The sequence below is a fragment of the Pogona vitticeps genome, chromosome 2 (assembly GCF_051106095.1).
Source record: "Pogona vitticeps strain Pit_001003342236 chromosome 2, PviZW2.1, whole genome shotgun sequence".
Classification (NCBI taxonomy): domain Eukaryota; kingdom Metazoa; phylum Chordata; class Lepidosauria; order Squamata; family Agamidae; genus Pogona; species Pogona vitticeps.
This window is the reverse complement of record NC_135784.1, coordinates 80,843,219-80,866,702: the sequence shown is the minus strand read 5'-3', so window position 1 is coordinate 80,866,702 and position 23,484 is coordinate 80,843,219. Positions and strand designations below refer to the sequence as shown.

Here is a 23,484-nt window from a genome sequence, read left to right as displayed (position 1 = left end):
AAACACCCAAAGCCAGTGCTGAATTCCACACATCTGACAAATCCGCAGAATTATGTCTTTAAAAACCTTTGGGAGAAGTGGGGTAATAAAACTGAAAACATAAATGAGTTGGGGGGGGTGATTACTATATATATTAGTAAAGTACTAGGTTCCTAATTCACACACTCACTCATTTGTCTTATGTTGGAGACTGGTCAATGGTTACCATGTATTACATGACAATGCAACAGAAACACACAAATGCACCCAAGCTGAAAAATAAAGTGACATAAATGTGAATAAATAATTACGAGATAAATCAGCTCTTCAAACTTGACACACACAGCAAACAAAACACGTGAATTTACAGTTGCAATTTTATTTCAGCTGTGGCACATTTAAGGGGTGAGAACTTCACAGTATTTTACTCTCAGACAGAAAGAGAGGGGGGGAAGGAATTGTTCTTCTATAATTCAAAAATGAAGTTAATCAGTGGCAGAAATTAATCCTTCCTGACAGCATATTGCCTATTTCTCCTTTTATCTTTACTAGTCTTGATCTTTTTGTCAAGGTAATGAGAAATACAGCATGTGAACCTACTTAGTTACAAATATTATTCTTTGTCAAAAAGCACACAAATGACTGTATGCCAACTCATCTCAAATGATTCCTTAAGAACACAAATAAATGCATACATTCACAAATGTGATTGAACATAGAAATATAATATACATTAACTCCCTCAAATAAATTCATTTTTACACAATGTTTATTAGTACTATTTTAAACATAATATATCAGTCCCAAGGATGTTCTGGTAATTTTAAACTAACAACTCGTTCTTTATTCTATCACTCATAATGAAGTTAAGCTACAAAATAAAGGGGAAATATGATGCAGCAGGATTTCTACTCCTTTTAAAATGTTGCATTTAAAATGGTTTTGCTTACAAAAGTAAATACTTCTCAGAGTCTCCAAACCCTAATATGATTTTGTAAACTAACACTTTACTTTCAGTGCTATTTCACAGTAGCCTTAAAACAGGCAACAAGAATAGGCTGACCCTCCATCTGACCCCTCCATTTACCAGCAGGTGCCCAATGCTCCAATTCACTGCCTGGCTTTCAAAGGCCTTGCAGCCCACATATGCATCGTTTCCTCATTTCTGCATTGTTCAAGTCTCATTGCTCCGTGGGCTGCTTATGACTTTTGAATAAATGTGAAAGGAAAAGAAATTCGGCAGAAACATTGTGTCATACTGGGATGAGAAATTGCCACCTTTGCAAATTCACATTTCTTCCCACCTTGTGATATCAAATCCTAGCCTTCTCTGCATCTACTCTTGTTGCACAAATCCACACCTCTTGCCCCACTCCATGCACCCAAGCCAGTTACTTGGCCAACCTGAACAACCTCTTCTACCTCACCCATCTGACCCAGAGAGTATGAGTGCCCATGCCCAGTTTTCCTTTTCCTCTTTATTTCCCCTCCTCCTACTTCATAGCTGCAAGAATTACAAACTTAGAAACCAAATCAATGCTGTTGTTGTTGTTAATTTATTTTGTTTATATACTGCCCCATTAGAGCACAGCACTATTATGGTCAGTGAACGGTGTGAGAAAATCCAGGAAACAGCAAAAACAAAATAATATGGTCAGAAAACCAATTTGAAAACAAACAGAATTTTTTTTTAAAAAACTACAATGGTGTGAAATTTCCATATAACCAGCTAAAAAATTCAGGTGAGGTTGCAATTGAAGGCTTCTTGGAAGAGCAACATCTTCAGCAGCTTCTTACAAATGGAGAGGGAGGGGGCCAGGCACAACACAACTGGGAGCCAATTCTAGAAGGTTAGCGTCACAGTTGAGAAGACTTGACTTCTCATGGATGATTTTCTGAGCTCCTTCTTTCATCAAACCCTACAAATCCTAGACATAATGATTGTATTAAGTGGCATGTGCTATAATTTAATTGACCAACAGTACCATACATTGTATCTATCTAGAGATCCAAAATCTGCACTCTTGTACTCAATCCTGAACAAATCTGATGATCCATCAAGTCTTCTGAAACTTCAGGATGGCCATTCTGTTGTGAAAATATTTTGAATCGTATCACAATTCCTTGCTTGCTTAGATTTGTCAAAGTTAGATTTGTCACTTTGCACTGCCTGGGTAACACAGGATGGCAGCGAACTGCAAATACTTAGATTTTCTTTTCTGGCCCACTGTAATATTACAAGCATCTCACGGTCCACTCCAGATATGGTCTAAATTAGTTGAGTGTTCAATTCATTACTGTAGATTTACTTGGAGAGCCAGTGTGGTATAGTCTGCCCCACTGTGGTGAACTGCTGGATAACTCAGTGGCTTAGGTCTCAGCTTCAGATCCAGACTTTGGGAATTCAGTTCCGCACTGTGTGTCCTTGGGGCTGGATTTGATGATCCACAGTGTCCCTTCGAGCAATCCAGTACAAAGGTTATTATTATTATTGTAGACAGAGTGTCAGACTAGGATTTAAAAGTAGGCACAAGACTTTTGGGTCATGATGAATAGGTGGGGGGGGGGGGAAGCATGGAAGAGGTTATCACATTTTTGTCATCTGTCACTTTCTGGGAGAGAGCCTCATAATTATTAACAATACATTTCAACAAATGCAATGGAGATGGATCATACCTCATCACTTGTCTCTCTATCATTCATTGCCTTCATTCTCCCAATGTAAATACAAATGCCTCACACTGACATTTTAATAGCCTGCCAATCTGGCACTCTGCCTTCCTTCTCCTTGCCTAGTGGTTGCTGCTGTGAGCCTCGTCTTCTTGCCCAGACACCCTCATGGCTCTTCTATCCACTCCAATCTTCCCTGCCACCACTGCTGTGTACCTTACTTTCTTGCGCAACTAGCCAGCCAGCTCTACTGCTCTTCCTTCCCTTCCTTCCCACCACTTCCACATGATTCCTTCCCTTGTTCAGAAGCCAGCCCACTCTTTCCTCTCCTTCCAACTGCATGTGCATTCTCTTGTCAGGCTGTCCCATCTTGGCATCACTGCCCAGCCAGCCATAAAAACCAGAGCTCCTATGGGTGGGTGCCCCCAGTGTCTGTGATTTGGGTGCGTGTCGCTCTCTGTCTCTCTCTGCCAAGTATGAGGTGTGCAGTCTGTGCGTACTCTTGGATCTAGTGCTATCAACAGAGTCTCCGATAGCATCTGTGGTGCTATCTCTGCTTATTTCCGTCTTCGGCAGATTGCCCAGCTGCGTCTCTACCCCTCACCACACTCATAGTCTTGATATTTAGATATCCAGCTGTGGAGCCAAAGTCTGGGAGTTCAGTTCCTTGAGAAGAGATGGACATGATGATCCATAGTGTCTCTTCCAGCTTTGCAGTTCTAAGATTATTATTATAAAACACTTAACCCACATCTTGGAAAGCCTCATTCTGTTGTTATAGAGACAAAAACCAAGAGTAGTGGAGTGAAGTAGTGGATCATTTAGTTATTTTTGAGAAGCAAATTAATGCAAATATTTAATACAAAGTATTTATTTTTATAACAAGTAAAGAGTAAATAAAACAATGAGCAAATAGAGGGTGGGGTTTTTTTTTTGGCAGGGGGAGAAATTCTGTTGCAGTGTTTATAAACAAAAGGTATATATTCCTAATGTGTCCAAAAAGGGGGGATGTGGAGGGTCAGAAGACTATAGGTAAATGAAATTCAGAAAGAAAATACATATTCCTCCACAAATCCCTTCACCTAATCTACATTTGTTCACTGCATCATGGAAGCAATGTTTCTCTTTTATTCCAAGAGGCGGGTTTCACACCCAAAGCACAGGGGACAATCTGGAGCATTCTGGAGAAAGGCAAAGGGGTCACGAACAATGGCGAGGAGCCCTCAAAAGGTGGACGGAAGGATGAGGAGGAATGAAAATGTGCTTCACCACTTTATGCTGTCCAGTAACATTGTTTAACAAAGCAGAGATAATGTAGCCACGTTCCAGCATTATATCCTATCTCCTCGAAAGCATGATACGCATAGATTAGCTGCATTCCAAGCAAGAGTACATTCTGTAAGCTTTTCGCTGTTATCTTGAATGCTGAAAGGAAATAATGTAGAGAGGAGCGTCAAAGGGAGCTTTATTTGAAAAAAAATAAGGTGGAGAAGAGCGTCAGAAATTCAAATGCATAAGAACCAGTAGAGGAGATGAAATCTTCTTCTCTCCAGTTTCTTAATGCAAAGAAATAGCCTCCTGCTTTATAGTAATGTTATTATTGTTTTGACTTGTTCTTTTCCCCATCACTGGCCTATCACTCAGCACTTACAGTAGTTTACCATTCAAAGCCAGCTCTTTGACTTTGGGACAGTTTTGGTGTCACACACATTTCTGTCTTCTACACACTTTTCTCTTGACACAAACTGGACAAAATTATTTCATTGCCTTTTCTTCCTTGTTCCTTACCTAATGCACATGATTTCCAAGAAGAGATTTAAAAGCAAATTATTTTACAGCCAAATTATTTTATTCTCCTAGAGTCTGCTATTACAAAACTCACTCTAGTTTGCACAAATTAAAAATGCTCTCGACAGAGCTGTCCATTTTTCCCCCTGCAGTCTTTATAGTCTTCCTAATGAACTAACCCAACATAATGCCAGATAATTCCCAGCAGAGACTGATCATAAAGCTGATGAGAATTTTATAGCTGAGAGCTGGAAAAGAATCTCTCCTCCCTACATGCCTGCCCAACATGCGCATGTGTGAACACATGCACACACACAGGCATTTTTAAATACTAAAATCTCAGTGCAAGCCAACCAACCATATGCATTATCAAGCTCTACCCACTTCCTTTAAAATAATAATAATAATAATAATAATAACACACGGAATAATCTTTCCAGGCAAGAAATGCCTTTCCTAGCCACATTTGCTATTATTTTCTCCGCATGATTTCTCATTACATGAGTGCAACAAGAAAAAGGAATTAGAAAATGCCCAAATTCATGCCGCACTTGAACTTAGGCCCTGCAATGCCTCTGAATATTTTGAATTAAATGACCCATAAACCTTTTAAATGATTAAGCATTTATTAACTCAAGGAGCAAGTCATTTTTAAAATATAATTAACATGGAATTGGAGAGACAATTCTTTCATGTGCTAGAGAATTTGCCTTGGATCAGAAGGAACCCACCTCATAGTTTGTCATTCTTTTGTTTTCCCCTGCAACTTTTCCAAGTGTCCTTTTCCCTTAGCAGAATTATACTCAGGATACATAGTAATCACGTTCACTTATGATGTTGTGTCCTGCCTACATGTTGTATTAAAGTGGTTCTAAAAGCTAAATGTCAGGAAATATGAAGGTGGAATTTCATGCCACCACAATTCCTCCAACTGTATTATTTTATAACCTATAATGGCCTCACCATTGTCAACACCCTCACTCACTCCCACTCCACAGTGAAGCTTGGTGAGGGAACCATGTAACTTGCAGAGAAATGTTGGACTTTTTCACTGCTGAAGAAACCATTTTACTGACTGATTTAGTTAGCTAGTTTTTACTCTCTCCATTCTCACCTTTGAAATGAGATTCAAAGCAGCTACCAGTAAAATCAAATAAAAAATGCATGGCTAAAAGCATAGAATAGATTAATTAGAATATAAGCCAACATAAAAAGCAATTAAATGAACATGTTTTAAAAATAATTTTCAATCCATGTAGATTAAAATCTTGTTTCACCACAAACAGAGGATGCAGAGGTATTCCAGGTGGGATGCAGGATTTTTTTAAGAGATTGACAACAGTGGAAAGCCAAATCAGAGCAACCTGATTTTTAGCCTGCATTACATTTGAAATCACAGTCAGTGCTTACACTGGGGCTGCAGATTAATTCCAGAACTCACTGTTCATACTGGATGTGATGTGATTCACATTCCCACCCATAGCCTCCCTTTCCTTCTTTCCTTCCTTCCTCTCGTACCACCTCTACCAAATAGAGGGGGGACAAATAGAGGAAATAATAACAATGACACAGCGATAAAGTGATGGTGTAATCTAGAGCTCCTCTCTTATATATAAGAATTTATTTAAAAATAAAAAATTCAGAGGACAATCAAGGGGGGGAGGAAAGTATTCAGGAGCATGTTCCTCTGGTCTTGAGTATCAAACCCCAACTGCCTACATCACTGAAAAACCATCTATAGATGCACATCCCATCTTTACAAAAACATATCCAACTAACCACACAGGGAAATGCCCATTCAAATAACAGCTGATAAAAATAGAAGCTGCATTTCCCCCCCCCCATGGCAGGGGGATGGGGAAAGACACTTTGGGAGCAAAAGGGGCTGGATTGATTTGAATTGACCTTGGCCTCATGTGGTCAGTCAAAAACACTTTGAATTGACCCATTTTATAAGTGGAGCAAATCTCACAGAATTTGCCCAAGTAGTGCAGTTTTAGTAAGAATTCACACTCTGCCTACAAGAATGGCTTGTAACTTGGGGGGGGGCTCTATATGAAATTGTGGAGTGAGATGTCCATCCTGCTCCAACCCTCACCCCCCCAACACACACACAAAATCTCTTTTCCAGTGAAAGGCAACTGGGAGGGAACAGCCTACATTCCCCAGTGGTGAGTTTCAAATGAACCAGTTCCAGTTAAATCCATTTTAGTTGAAACCATATAAATATATCTGACTTTAAGTGTATCCTGAGGAAGAGGCATGCATTCCCCAATATTAGACTATCTAGAAATCTTTATCTTAAGTCTCTTTCTCAAGCTGAATGAGGGAACATTATTGATCAAGGGAAACGATGGCCAAACTAGACATGACAAGCCACTTGTGTTGTGTGTTGCCATAGTTCTGCACTGTTAAAAATTCCTCTCAACTGATAATTTGTGACTTTGCAAGGAGATACTGTGAAAAATAAAGAATTAATGAACAAACAAACAAACAATGGAAGTAAACTGCTTATTGTTGGCTGCTTATTTTTATTGTGTATAGTATATTGGTTTTTTGTTATATGTACATTTTATTGTGTTTATATGTCTGGAAGCCGCCTAGAGTGGTCATTTTGAACAGATAGGCGGGGTATAAAATAAATAAATAAAATAAATAAATAAACTGCAATGGGCACAAGTGGTTCTTAACCTTTTGTATAAGCTGTGCCAACCCAGTGACCATCACAGAAGCTGGGCTGCACCACGACAAAAAGAAAATCCCCCTAGCCAAGATGGACATTTCTATATTTACAACCACTGTGACTCACATGGCAAAGTGGCTGAACAGCAGTACTGCAATAAAGACTCTGCTCACAACCTGAGTTCAATCCCAAACTCAGGTAGCTCACTCAAGGTTGACTCAACTTTCCATCCTTCTATGGTCAGTAAATCAAGTCCTACATGGTGTACTTTGTTTTGCTTTTGCTTTATTATATTTATCATTTCTAAGGACAGAAAATATCGCAGTGGCATTTCTGGGAGAGAATGTGAACAAAGAAAACAGTAAGATGGATAATAATTCCATCAGACTACTTGCAGGAGGCTCAAAGGGTCAAAGGGAGGGTGAACTCTTAGTCATTGTTAACTTGGTGTCCTACCTAGAAAATATATCCATCCCACCATGGGCTCAAGACCAGTGACCTAAAACGTATCTTAAGGATTGTTACTCCTGGCTCACTAAAAGTGAAAAAGGGCTTTGTATATGCAGCCAACTAGGAAACCACAAAAGACAGATCTACCAAGTTAGTATTCCATGTTCAGACTGACCAGAAGGTTCATGTTTGTGTTCAGAAGCAGCAAATGTCTTGAGCACCAGATAGTTGCTAAATGCCACAGTGGATAACCGTGAGTTTCATGCAGTGCCTCTAAACTTGCCAAGGAACTGCAAGGACACTCTTTGAAACAGAATGTGGTCCTAGACAGTTTGATAAAACACAGCTCTTACTTTGACATCTGTTAATCTGATTCTCCAGGGTCTTGGGGGGGGGGGGAGTAAGAAAGAGATAGTTTACAAGTCCGAGAAATTGTGAAACAACTATAATCCACAAGATGAGGTGAAGGTTCAGATCATCAGGGCAAAATATTCCATTTACTTAACCCAACCCCATAATTCTCTCCACAATACTTTTAAAATATTCACTAGAAACAAAGCAGAGGCCTTCGGAAATGAAAAAGGCAGGTGGGAATTACAATGGCAAAAAAAAAGAGAGAAATGTAAAATACACTTCTAAAAATGTTGAAATGCCAAACATATGCCGTCTATTCCCTCCAGAATCTCCAATAACAAAACGGCTAAGATATTTTTTAATAACTGTGACAGTAAATGGTGTAATGCATATAGTATAATTATGTTTAAGTGCTTTCCATGCTAAATGTCATTTCAGTTATCACTTTTTAAATGCATTTTTATTGAGTGCACAATAATAATTGCACTAGTGTATGAGCGACTTACCAAGAAGAGAGAGAGAGAGAGAGAGAGAGAGAGAGAGAGAGAGAGAGAGAGAGAGAGCATTGCTAGATTGGGGAGACCTGAGACATGATCATGAAATGCACTGGATACACAAAGATGCTGTCTCTGAAAGCTTTAAATAATAAAAAAAGGGCCTAAAATTACAAGGCTGCCAATTGTAATAAATTACAGCCTCTACCAAAGCAGATAATGGAAACTGAATGGATGAGGGAGGGGAGGTGGGAGAGAAATCTGCATAATTTGCTACCGCTGGTCCAAGATGGATGTGCTGCATGGCAAATGGTGTGATATTTCACATAGCAAAATCACAGCAATCGGCATGGGCCAAAAAGGAAGAGAGGAGAATCAGGGCGATGGTTTTGATGCACCCAGCTGCAAGAAAATATTGCCCTAAGTGCTAAATGAACAAGTTGGTGGCTTCAAATGATTTCAGGTTTTATTGATGGCAGTTCCTGCTTCCATTCTGCCTTTCTTCCTAGGAACTGATGGCATTGGACATGGAGTTGTCCCAGTTTATTCTCACAAAAAACTTTCAAGACAAAGTTTGCAAAGAAACAATGGCTGCCTGATTAGTTTCAGGACTGAGACAGGTTTTAAGCTCTTGTTACCCCTGATCTGAACATGCATGAAATGGGGAGGGGGGGGGAATGCTGCTGAAGCAGCAATGAGTAGAGCTTGGAAAAGTTATTCCTCCTGGACTATTGCTCCTAGAATCCCCAGCCATTGTGGTCAATGCTTGGATGAGAATTCTGGCAACTGTAGTTAAAGAGTAGCTATTACAAGCTCTAGAGTTGCTGCACTTGGAATGACAGGTACATGTGTGAATGAAAACCTTAAGAAATCAGGAGGATGGTTTAGAACAAACATTCTATAAATGTGGGGGAATCAACCCATCTCTACTAGGAAAGCTAGAGCCAGAGCCAAAAAGATCAAAGGGGGAAGACCTCTTTTTGTTACATGATCTGCCCAGTCCATACAAAGGCAGGAAGAAAAACCTGTCCTGTTCCAGTCTAAATGACTCCCTCATACAGTGTCACAAACTATGAATCCAGGGCCCAACAGTGGAACAGGAATGGGTCATATGTGGACTGCACCAACCCTAGCCAGTACTGCTAACAGGAAGAGATGATGGGAGCTGTATTTTAGAAACATCTGGAGGGTCACATACTGCTTATCTCTACTCATGCACTCATAACCCATGTAAAAGGGGTGATGATATTATTGTGCAGGAGTGTGTGAAGAGATCACAACTCTGCTCAGGTTGCTCCAGATTATATATACTGTATCTCGGAAAGGAGTGTATGTACTATGTGCTACTTGATGTCCACTCACTGCCTAAGCTGGTCAGCATGCCTTCCCATGTGACCCACCAAAGACAGAACATGGGTTCCCAACCTGGAGGTCATGACTTCACTGATGGGGCTTTTGGCAGGGGGAGAAGACATGAATGGAGGATCATTTCTACACCCAAAAATGTAAATTAAACTCAATGTGTAAATTAAACTCAACATTTTTTCCTTCTCAAATTTTATCTGGTAGAGGCAGATTCTCAGCCCCTTATAATTATGTACCTAATATAAAAGTACATGTACATTAATATAAAAGTTATAATTAGATTTTTTTAATATTTAATTTTTTCTCTTTATCTTTTTAAAATGCCTTTTTATGCAAATGTGGTGCAAGATGCCTCCCTATTATAAAAGGGAGTCTCCCATCTAAAAAAAGGTTGGGGACCACTCCTATTGAAGTCCATGCAAAGTTCCATGGTATTTATGGGCTTCCTTTCTTACTTAGGTCCTATTTGGGAAGGTGGTGTGGAGTAATGGATAAAAATCCTACTTAAATATGGAACTAAACTGAATAAATCTTTGTTTTGGTTCATAAACTATACAATGGTAAGTTTTCTTTGGGAATAGAGGGTAGGATTTTTTTTCTTAGGCAGGACCAAAATTAACCAACAAGACCAGGAAATTAAATGTTCCTGTAATGACCAGCCCTTGGACAAGCTACAAGCTGAGGCTGCAGCCCTATGCATATCCTAAAAGTAAGGCACAATGAACATACTGTATTAAGACCTGCTGCCATGAAGACCCATACATAGACTTGCATAAAGGGCTGTAGTGTTAAATGTATGTACACTGGAAATAAGCAACACATTTCCAATGTAATAGTTTTGGGACTAAGGTGTATTTGGTTAATTCAGTAGACTTAATTAACATCATACGGGTGGTTGAAACTGGAGACCCTAATTCTACTCTACATATTTTAAAAATGATTAGTATAATTAATTAATTTCTATAAATGTAGTCCTGCTGCTGCTTCTGTTTTCTTATTTGAAAAGGCTACAAGAGTACAGTATTTGCACTCTTGAGTGCTACAGCAAGGTAGGAGTTCAACCGAAGAAAGGAAGGAAGGTGGACACACACACTTTGGGGTCTTTATTAAAAGGTTCCCCTGCATCCTCAATTAACTCTTCTCTGTGAGCTTATCTAAATATCATTGTGGGACTGGCCATTATGACCGCACAAATTCCTTTCAAACTAGGGATGTAAATCATACTTGTCTTATTCTTGCACAAGAGAACAAAACAAAAAGCTTACAATTTTTGCTCCTAGCCTTCATAACAGTGAAAGTTTTTTGTCAGTCTTGATGAGAATTTTATGATTAATTCCTGAGCAAACTGCAAAACTACACAAAACTATATTAGCTGCTCTCTTTTTACATGAAAGAAAAACAAAAGTTTTGGATGCCAGCCTGTGCCATATCAATCAATCAACCAGTCTTTCTGCATTTATGTCTGTGTGTGCTTAGTTCACAAATGAAAAATACAGTAATTTTGAGCAGAGATATTTTGCATAAAATGTAGAAAAGTGACAAAAAGTGCTTACTGTCTTATTCATGCACGAGAGAAAAGTAATCTTGTGAGGGTTAATGAATACTCAACATGTTTTCATGATGTGTTGAGAAAGCTTGTCTTTTTAGAAGGAGCAAATAAACCAAGATTTCCGACCATCTGTGCTTTAAGCTCTGTAAAGCTTCAATGTTTAGATTTCTGCAAATACAGCAGTCTGTGTGGATGCCCCGAGATAATGCCTCTTAAGCCCTAACAAAAGAAAGCAGATAGCTATCAACATTCTGGCAATGTGCTTCATTGGGAGCTAGGAAGACTCAGGAAGGCACAGTTATGGGACAGAGATTACTCACCTTTCTTCTCACCATTAAGTGGGGGTGAGGGACAGTGAAACCCATGCATATATGAGAAACTTAGTTTGTGGTGAACCACAGTCTAAAAAGTAATAGACTATCAGCTTGGTTCTCCGCAATGAATCCTAAGGCCCACTGTTTCAGCTTTCTCTAAAACCTAATGGAGGAACAGGAATCTGAAGTCAGAATGGGAACAAGACTTAGGAAAAATAATAAATGATGAAGAATGGAGAAAGATGTGGAAAATGAGGGTTTTATGATTCATGTCAGTGAGAATAAGAGAATTTTTTTCAAACTGACAAAATTGAATAAAATTAACATTAGTTATCTGAATGTCTGTTGGAAATGTGAGAAGGAAATTGGTACATACTTTCATATGTGGTGGGAATGTGAAAAAGTACAAAGATTTTGGAAACTAATCTTTAAAGAACTAAATGACATATGTGAAAAAGATACAGCATTTAATCCTGAGATAGCTCTGTTATCAATATCTGAGAATGTGGAATATGATAAGATGACTAGAGAACTGATTACCAATTTATTAACAGCAGCAAGATTAACAATAGCTAGGAATTGGAAATCAAAATCTGAATTTCGATTGGAAGAATGGTATAATGAAATATGGAACATTGCTATAAATGATAAGTTAACTTGTAACTTAAAAGTTAAGAAAGGAGAGATGAAAAAGAATAAAATCTATGATATATGGGGCAGATTTCTTGAATATGTGCTAAAAAGAGGAAAAGAGAAAAGTCAAAATCAAGAATCAATGCAGTTCTGGAGAAGAGGACAATAAAGGAAGAGGAAGAATAAAGAGAGAGGAAGAAGAGGATTACTGCAAGAGATCCTGACTAGGGTGGTGGGGAACGCAGTCAATTTGTATTTTGGTTTATGTATTTTATGTTTATGTTTATGTTGTAGCTTAAGAATTAAAAAAAAATTTTTAAAGGATACCATCACAGTAAAACTCCTGTTTTAGTATGCTCCATCTGGATGTATAAATAACCCTTATAGCTCAAAATAATATAAGCACCCTGTGAGCTTATCAAGGAAACTGAACCAGGAGCAGCACTGGAACCCTTCCTGTCACTTGGAGGTGGTATACACATGAATAACATATATAATTTAATACCTGTAGATTTCAGAGGACAGCATCTATGTTTAGAGGTACATCAGTTGTCTAGAATAACTCATTCAGACATACATTTACCTTAAAAAAGAGAGTAACAAAACAAGTGTCTTACAATTACAAATCTAGAAACTGGTGAGGTTGGATTGCAAATGCTTTTCTGTTTGTTTGTTTTCATTCAAAAATCTGGAGCTGCCTTGACGGCATGAACTACGTTGCTCATCACTGCTTAGATCATTCCAATAGGTAGCCATTACACTCCACCCCTATCCTGCAGCACTTAATCATCACAAGTAGGGTGGGCTAGGTGGAAAAATATCAGCCTGCATCTTCTCAGACTGGTACTCTGAATACTGAGAAAACATGATCATTTGACAAAAACGCTACCTTTGGGAAGGACATCTATTTTGAGGCTCATGGCGCAGTGGTTGAACTGCTGTACTGCAGCTAAAACTGTGCTCACGACCTGGGGTTCAAATCCCAGGTAGCCGGCTCAAGTTTGACTCAGCCTTCTCTCCTTTTGAGGTCGGTAAAATAAGTACCCAGCTCGCTGGGGGTGGGGATGTGTCACCTGAATAATTAACTTGTAAACTGTCCAGAGAGTGTTTCAAGCGCTATGGGGCGGTATATAAGTAGCATGCTTTGCTTTTTAAAAAAAGCAACAGAACAATTAATGTGGTAGATGGTGCATTTCCTGGAAAGGCTCTGAAACTAAATGTGTGTTAAAGCTGTCTTTCAGTGTATTTTAGAAGATTTCTGAGGATAGATATTTGAGACTTTACTAATAAAAATGGCAACATACAAGTGTTGTGCAATGTTTAACAAATTCACTTCAGTGCAAACCTTCTCGCATTCTATTCCATTTCTTCAAACTACAGGCAAATTTCACTGTTCACCAAATGTCCTGGGTCCTATTAAAAGGCCCATAACCTTCTCCTAAAAGATCTTTGAACACCCTCAGGCTTCCCTTCAGAAAACATGCCTCAAAAATATGTGGCTGGTATGTTTAGACGTAAGGAGATACACTTGAGAAAGGATATTAGCTATAAGCAGCAGCTGCTGAGCCTGTCTAATTTGCCACGAGGAGATGCTGAGAGCTCCAAGCAGGACTTGGGGCTATTGATACCAGGAGATAACATGAAGAGGAGCTGTAGGCCAAACATCGTGCTAGCTTTTATAAGAGAGAAGCAAGCCACCTATTGAATGTAAGGCTTTTGCAACAGCTGCATTTGTACTCCCTGCACCCTGAGGGTCCTCACGTCATGTGCTAGAGAACAAGTCACTAATCAGGGTATGGAGAGATCAGGAGCTGGCAGAAGCTGATCTCCAGCATTTTCTTCACAGCAGGAGCTGAATGCTAACACAACCCCTGAATTAGAAAGAAACAGCTTTACTCTTTCGCATGAGCACAGAAAAGAGGCTTCAAAGGTTTCCAAGGGATGGGTGTGTGTGTGTGAAATAAGAGGTTAAAGGAAATGTAATTTCCAAGTGAAGACAGCTAATTCAAGCGTCAGATCAGACCTGTTTTGGAGGGTTTAGGCTTCCTTTCTGCACCCCGCTCGCTCTGTTCCAGCTCTCAGGCTCACAGCTGCACTGCAGCATTGCAGCAGCTTCCCCAGGCTTCCTTCTTCAGCTTTAGTTGTGCCTTGCCACCTGCACAACTAACAGCCTGCAGCATAGCTGGGACAGAGCCTTAAATCTCTCTCTCTCTCTCTCTCTCCAGTTCTTCAGCTCAAAAGACAGGGCCTTCTTCCTCTACACAGTCACAATCCCTTCTGCAACTGAACTCCCCTTCCCAGATCTGTGAGGGGGAAAATTCATACACTCCCATTTCCCAAGCATCCTCCTGACTAACAGCATTAAAGGATCATCTCCCCACCATTCGTTGTGCTCTTTCTTCATAAACTGAATTTCCTAGGCTGTGCATGCTCCTACCTCCGCTTCTGTCATGCTCCCAGCTGGTGCCTGCTAACAAGAGAAGAGAGTGCCCCTTGAGCTTGTTAAGTTCATTAGCTATGTCATGCCGAGTGGAACATGGAATCACTGAACTTTTATTAGCAGAGCCTAGGGTGGTGCGGGCATGGCCAGATTGCCCCAGCAGACAGCAACTTCTTCATATGCTAGCAGCCATCAAGCCAAGTGGCTTGTTCTGTCCAGAAGCTCCAACACCAGTCCCCATGGAGGTGATAACAGGATCGCCTGACAAATTCCCCTAGGCCACAAAGGCATGGATGCTAAGAGAAGATGCTTAGTTACTAGAAGAACACTGAACAAATACTGCCAACTGCTAGTTCTCCCACACCACATATCATGCTCACGGTCTAATCTCACTCTGCTTCTAATACTATACCAGGAGTGGGCAACATGGAGGTCCTTACACACCTCAGTATTGGCCTGGAAGACAGAAACAAAATTCAAAATTATCTACATAGGCTTGAGCATTGGGCTGAAAGCAACAGAATGAAATTTAACAGGAATAAGTGCAAAGTACTGCATCTAGGAAAAAGATACCAAACACATAGTTACAAGATGGGGGATAGCTGGCTCAGCAATACTACGAGTGGGAAGGATCTTGGATTCACTGTACATCACAAATTGAATATGAGCCAACAGTATGATGTGGTTACAAAAAAGGTAAATGCTATTTTAGGCTGCATTAACAAAAGTATAGTCTCCAAAATATTCGTGAAGGCTTTCACGGCCAGGATCTAATGGTTGTTGTGGGTTTTTCGGGCTCTTTGGCCGTGTTCTGAAGGTTGTTCTTCCTAACATTTCGCCAGTCTCTGTGGCTGGCATCTTCAGAGGACAGCACTCTGTGCTCTGGTGTAGTGGGCTGTTGTAATTGGCTCCCAAGCCAACTACACCAGAGCACAGAGTGCTGTCCTCTGAAGATGCCAGCCACAGAGACTGGCGAAATGTTAGGAAGAACAACCTTCAGAACACGGCCAAAGAGCCCAAAAAACCCACAACAATTATAGTCTCCAAATCCCATGGAATACTAGTTCCCCTCTATTAGGCCTCATCTTGAGTACTGTGTTCAGTTCTGGACACCAAACTTCAAGAAGGATGCCAATAAATTGCAACAAGTTCAAAGGAGAGCAACAAGGATGATCAGGAGGCTGTAAACCAAGCCTAATGAGGAAAGGACTGAAATACTGGGCATGTTTAGCCTTGAGAAAAGAATACTACATATATGATAGCACTTTTCAAATATTTGAAAGGCTGTCATACAGAGGAGGGGCAGGATCTGTTCTCAGTCATCCCAGAGTGTAGGACACACAACAATTGGCTCACGTTCAGGAACCCCGATTTTGTTTGAATATCAGAAAAAACTTCTTAACTGTTAGAGCAGTATGAGATTGGAAACAATTGCCTTGGGAGGTGGTGACTGCTCTAACATTGGGGGCATTTCAAGAGAAATTTAGATAACCACCTGGCAAATACGTATTACTGCAGTAAGCAGGGGCTCAGATTTGATGGCCTTATAGGCCCCCTCCAACTTCATGATTCTATGTTGTTTAGACCAATGGGAAATGCAGTCCAAAAATATCTGGAAGTCCAGACATTGGCTGTTCCCTGTCCTAAACACTTCAAAGTTATCAAATGTTCCCTTTGTTGCATTTTGTATTCATATACTCTTCCTTGTACTCTTGTGGGGTGTGTGTGTGTGTGTGTGTGTGTGTGTGAGAGAGAGAGAGAGAGAGAGAGAGAGAGAGAGAGAGAGAGAGAGAGAGAGAGAGAGAGAGAGAAAGTATCCTGTACTTGGTCAGTGAAATATAAACTGCCCCACTGATGGTTAAGGAATTTTAAAGGGACAGGATGTGACTAAAATGTGATCCTGCATTGAATACTCAAATATTTAAATAAAGGGGGGAAAACAGTCTTCTACCTTGGTTCCTAGGCTACCATATAGATAGAAAAAGAAGAAGATACTTGGAAGAAAAGAGTATCCTTCCTCCAGCTAAACTATAGCAGTTCCCTAAATATATGAGGCCTTAACACAGTTATACACAGGCTGCTTCTGACATGACAACAAAGGCTGTCTCCCTATAAGACTTGTCTCCCTATAATTTCAGTAGTTATTCTGCATTTTTACTGATAACATACTTACATAAAACATGGAAATTATCATGAGTTTACAGTGGAGCTGGGATTAGAACTAATGAGGCTATCTCATTATGTCTTTGGGTGAGAAAGATATAATGGAACTATATTTACAAAATAGCATCCTTTCTTTTCTTTTTGTGAAATGAGTAATGTTTATTCATTACTCATAAGGTGCTGTTTTGAGGAAGTTACTCTGAAAGGTTTGAGGTGATTCTTCTATTCCTGAAGCTCTTGTTTTATAAAAACAAAACGCAGCAAAAAGGTTATTTCTACCACAACTGCTGAAATCCTTTTTTTGTAGAGTGAACCAAACTACAACTTCCCATCCATTCTTCCCTGGCAAACAAAGCACCCCTGCTGTGATTCACAGGGATTACATGCACATGTTGGCTTGGTGCATATGGGCACTCCTGAGAATCACAGCAGGGGTGCTTTGTTTTCCAGGGAGAAATGGAGGGAAAGTTGGAATTTGACTGATGCTACAAACAGGATTTCAGGTAATTTATAAAAGGCAGGACACTCATTTAAAAAAAGAAAGACTGGAGTAGTGACCAACAAGTCCTGGTATTCCCTTCTACCACTCTGAGAATCCTGGAGCAGTGAACACTGGCGAATGTGGTTGATGCAATGTAAGGTGAGAATGGCAATCCGATGGTTGTTGTGAGTTTTCCGGGCTGTTTGGCCATGTTCTTAAGGTTTTTCTTCCTAACGTTTCACCAGTCTCTGTGGCTAGCATCTTCAGATGACAGGAGTCAGAACTCTGTCTGTGCTCTGGTGGAGTCTGTTCGATAGTTGAGTACAGTGGTGCCTTGACTTATGAACTTAATCCGTTCCGGAAGATGGTTGTAACTTGAAATGGTTGTAAGTCAAAACACCATTTCCCATTGAAATGCATTGCAATGCAGTTAATCCGTTCTGGCCGGGAAAAAAAATCCCCCCCAAAAATCCCAAAAAACAAAACACTGCAAGACTCATTGGAAACATGATTAATCCGTTTCGGCGGAAGGGGGGAAAAAAGAAAGAAAAGCAAACAAACCATGCAGGGCCCTTCAGAATTGCAAAGAAAGCAAACCAAAAAGCAAGCAAATTGTGCAAGACACATCAGAAATGCCAAAAAAAAAAAAAAACCAGATAGCAAGCAAACCGTGCAAGACCCATCGGAAATGCAAAAAAAGCAAAGCAGAAAGAAAGCGAAGCATGCAAGACCCATCGGAAATGCAAAAAAAGCAAAGCAGAAAGCAAGCAAACCGTTCAACACCCATCAGAAAGGGGGAGAGAACCTTCCAAAGCAAACAATCCCCCAAAGACCCATCAGAAATGGAGGGAACCCCAAAAAGCAAACAACCCCCCGACCCATTGAAATACGGGAAAAAACAAAAAACAAACAAACAAACCCCCCAAGACCCATCACAGAATAGAAACATAATCCCACCACCCAGCCTAAAACAACGCTGCAAAACCCATCCAGAACAGTTTTTAAAACACAGAAAACACCACCTCATTTATTTATTTATTTATTTATTTATTTATTGATTGATTTATTTATACATACATACATACATACATACATACATACATACATACATACATACATACATACATACATACATACATACATACATACATACCCCCTATCTGGTCATTGCGACCACTCTTACCAGGCAGTCCGAAGCCTCCTCTAATCGCACTCACTCTAACCACTCTAACCAGCCTCTTCGCCTATCAACGGTTAGCAATTTGAATTCCCCGCCTTTTTTCCCTGCCCCTTTTTTTGGTTGTAACTCGAAGCTCAGTATGCAAGTTGAAGCGAATTTTTGCAGCTGGAGCTGGTCGTAACTCAAAATGATAATACATTGGGACGTTTGTAAGTTGATGCACCACCGTATTTATAGCTGTGGGATCAGCTTTTATCTTTTTCGGGAGATTGGGTGATTATGGCGATCAGCATGTTTTTGTTGTGGATGTATTGTTGCGATAAGGGAGAGAGATTATTTGTCACTGTGATTGATGGGTGTCATTAGCTGGTCTTTTTTGTGCAGTGATCACCAATCCTTGTGGTTGGGTATGATTGTATGATTTTGTATAATCTCAATTATAACTCCATGATTAAGGGGGTTCTTTTATTCCCTTATTCTTCCCATTTTTGCTTCTCCATCTCAGAACTATTTTATTTACATCATCTCTCAGCTGCATTAGCTGCTATTAGAAAGTGTAACCTCCTTCATGGATTGCTGCCTTGTCGTGGTGAACAGGCTTGAGTAATTCAGAGAAGCTATTTATTTATTTATTATTTTATTTATACCCCGCATATCTGGTTATTGCGACCACTCTAGGTGGCTATGGGCTGTGCCGTGCAGGGACACCCAAGACAAACAGGTCATAGTGGAGAGTTCTGACTAAATGCAATCCACCTGGAGCAGGAATTGGCAAGTATCTTTGCCAAGAAAACCACATGAACAGAAAAAAAGGCTAAAAGATATGATGCTGGAAGATGAGCCCCTCATGTCGGAAGGTGTCCAACATGCTGCTGAGGAAGAGTGGAAGACAAGTACAAAGCAGAAAGGATGTTCAGTTGTGAACACGACTGGAAGTGAAAGGAAAGTCTGATGGTGCAAAGAAAAATACTGCATAGGAACCTGGAATGTAAGATCCAGTCAACAAAAACAAGACCTGGAGCGGACTGTGGCTCTGATCATCAGGTTCTTTTATTTATTTATTTATTTATTTATTTATTTATTTATTTATTTATTGATTGATTGATTGATTGATTGATTGATAGCAAAACTCAAGCTTAAAATGAAGAAAGTAGAAAAAACCACTGGGCTACTCAGATATAATCTCAACCAAATCCCTTATGAAAACACAGTGGAAGTGAAGAACAGATTTAAGGAACTGATTTGCTGGACAGAATGCCTGAAGAACTATGGATAGAGGCCCGTAACATTGTACAGGAGGCAGCAACAAAAATCATCCCAAAGAAAAGGAAATGCAAGAAAGCAAAATGGCTGTCCAACAAGGCTTTACAAATAGCAGAGAAGGGAAACAAAATGCAAGGGAGATAGGGAAAGTTACAGAAAATTGAAATAGAGAAAAAACCAGAAATCTGTTCAAGAAAATTGGAGATATTAAAGGAACATTTTGTGGAAAGATGGACATGATAAAGGACAAAAATTGCAGGGTCCTCACAGAAATAGAAGACATCAAGAAGAGGCAGCAAGAAAGCACAGAGGAATTATACCAGAAAGATCTGGATGTCCCGGACAACCCAGATAGTGTGGTTTCCAACCTTGAACCAGACATCCTGGAGAGTGAAGTCAAGTGGGCCTTAGAAAGCATGGCTAGCAACAAGGCCAGTGGAGGTGATGGCATTCTAACTGAACTATTTAAAATCTTAAAAGGTGACACTGTACAACTGCAGTCATTTCACACACTAGCAAGGTTATGCTCAAAATCCTCCAAGGTAGGCTTCAGTAGTATGTGGACCGGGAATTCCCAGAAGTACAAGCTGGATTTTGATGGGGCAGAGGAACTAGAGACCAAATCGTTAACATGCACTGGATTATGGAGAAAGCTAGAGAGTTCCAGAAATACATCTACTTCTGCTTCATTGACTACGCAAAAGCCTTTGAGTGTGTCGATCTTGCCGACAAAGGTCTGCATAGTAAAAGCTATGGTTTTTCCAGTATTTCTTTATTTATTTAATTTATACCCCACCTATCTGGTCATCGCGACCACTCTAGGCAGCTTCCAGACAATATAAAAGAAAACATATACAAATATCAAAACAAAAAAAGGAAATCAATATAAGACAATAAACAATAAATGGTAGTGATGTATGGAAGTGAGAGCTGGACCATAAAGAAGACTGACCGCCGAAGAATAGACGCTTTTGAATTGTGGTGTTGGAGGAGACTCTTGAGAGTCCCCTGGACTGCAAGGAGAGCAAACCTATCCATTTCGAAAGAAATCAACCCTGAGTGCTCACTGGAAGGACAGATCCTGAAGCTGAGGCTCCAATACTTTGGCCATCTCATGAGAAGAAAAGACTCCCTGGAAAAGACCTTGATGTTGGGAAAGTGTGAAGGCAAGAGGAGAAGGGTGTGTCAGAGGACAAGATGGTTGGACAGTGTCATCGAAGGTACCAACATAAATTTGACCAAACTCTGGGAGGCAGTGGAAGACAGGAGGGCTTGGCATGCTCTGGTCCATGGAGTCATGAAGAGTCGGACACAACTTAATGACCAAACAACAACAAGAAAGTGTAACAAATGGCATCTATCTACCCACTAGCTTTAGTTTTAGAGCAACATGCATCTTCTAAGGAGATACATTTTAAACAAAGAGGGAGTTCTATTTTGAGATAATGAGATTTTAAAAACATACACACAAACAGACATGCACATGGAATGGCACAAAGGGAGGAAGGCATTTGGAAAAGAGCAATGGACAATCACTCCATTAGTGCCTTCTGCCCCACAGCACAAGATACTGTGTTATATCATTAGAGCAATGACATTATTGATCAGGACTGCCAAAAGTCCCAGGAAAATGAGCTGTAATCAATGAGGTGCCATCGGAGCCCTGAGATAATACTATCTAATCAAACAGGCCAAGGAGAAACAAGGGCTTATGGGCCATAAAACAACCAGTGTTCCCTTTTTTTTTCTTTATAAATATTAAGCTGCTGCTGTTGGAACACCCCCTTTAGCTCTTACTGAATTGCCTTTCTCCCTCTGCTTGTAGTCCTTCCACTTGAATGCTTCAGTGCTGACAGCTACTAATGACTCAGAGTCAGATTCAACCTCTGACTGCCTAATCAGGGTTATGTTAAACAAGAAGTTATCAGTTCCAATTTGACCCTGGATCCTTTCGTCAAGAGGCAAATTGATGACACCGCAGTACAGCCAGGCAAACAACCGACAATAGCTTTTAGTTTCTTACATGTCAACAATCAGAAAAAGGAAATCATATTAAATGAAAATAAAGCGAACGCCAAGGATGACAACAATGAAGGTTAAAAAAACTGCAATGCAAAAGATAAACAAAACAAAAGGGAATCTGAATATATTAAAAGGCCGCTCTATATCTGAGTCTCCAAACAAGAGCATAAATGGAACAAATTTCTCCATTCCAATAAGGATTCCTGGTTGTGCAACAGGAATTCTACCCCACTCAGGATTTTCCAAGATACCAAAGCAGTTGGGAAGTCCTTTGCAATCATACACAGTGTAGGGTTTCCTTCACATCATTTTGTCACTTAGGTACTACATTCAAAACTCACCAACTGCATCTGTAAGCTGTGAACTATGCAGATTTCAAGATGCTGGAGACATAGATTGACAGAGAAAATATTAAACAAAATTGGTAACATACAGCAAATCTGATTGTGAAGGAGAAATCAAAGTCTTAGGATGTATGAAAACACATAACGTAATTTCAGTCTAAAATTGTCAGACACATTTTGGCCTGAATTGATAGCCTTTTTCAGAGGTTCTATAATGAAAAAACAAAAAATAAAAACAAAAACAAAAACAAAAAGGGACAACACATCACCATTTTTTCATTGCAGTGCACATAAACATCTGAAACATTAATGTACACTGTTCACAATAAGAATTTCAGTCCAGTATATTATTAATCACATTTAATTGATAAATACAGCCATTTTATTTAATAAATAGCATTAAACTTTAGTCTATGTTAGATCTCTTAATAGAATCAGAGAATAATTGAATTGAAAGGGACCTATAAGGCATCAGGTCCAAGCCCTCCTCAATGCAGGGATCTAAGCCAAAGCAGATCTGACAGGTGGTTGTCCAATTTTCTCTTTAATGCCTCCAGCGCTGGAGTGTTCACCACCTCCTGAGGTAATTGGTTCCATTGTCTTACTGCTCTAACAGTTAAGAGTTTTTTTCCTGATATTCAGCCTAAATCTGGCTTCCTATAGCTTGAGCCCATTGTTACATGCCCTATACTCTGAGATGTTTGAGAACAGATCCTGTCCTTCCTCTGTATGACAGCCTTTCAAATACAGTATTTGAAAAGTGCTATCACATCTCCCCTCAGTCTTCCTTTCTCAAGGCTAAACATGCCCAGTGCTTTCAGCCTTTCTTCACAGAGCTTGGTTTCCAGCCCTCTGATCATCTTTGTTGCCCTCCTCTGAGCTTGCCCCACTTTGTTGGAATCATTCTTAAAGGATGAGGCCCAACTTATGCTGAATAGAGGGGAACTAGTATACAGTGGTGCCTCGACTTAAGAACGTCCCGATTTACGACCATTTCGAGTTACGACCAGCTCCAGCTGCAAAATTTTGCTTCAACTTGCGGCCAGAGCTTCCAGTTACAAACAAAAAGAGTAAGGAGGAAAAGTCAGGAAATTCAAATTGCTAACCGTTGGCAGAAGACGCTGCTTCTTTGTAGCTCTTTCGCCCCAACGGTTAGAGTGAGTGTGATCGGAGGAGGCTTTGGACTGCCAGGTAAGGTAAAGTGCTGCTTTCTGCTTTAAAAAAACGGTTCTAGGTGGGTTTTGCAGTGTGGTTTTGGGCTGGGGGGTTTATGTTTCTGTACTGTGATGGGTCTTGGGGGGCTGTGTTTTTG

General features: G+C 40.0%; 1 protein-coding gene across 2 annotated transcripts in view; it reads right to left on the bottom strand.

Annotated features, from left to right (window-relative positions):
- CACNA2D2 (calcium voltage-gated channel auxiliary subunit alpha2delta 2) overlaps positions 1-23,484 on the bottom strand; it is a 751,645-nt gene that overhangs the window by 560,978 nt on the left and 167,183 nt on the right. The window lies entirely within an intron of this gene.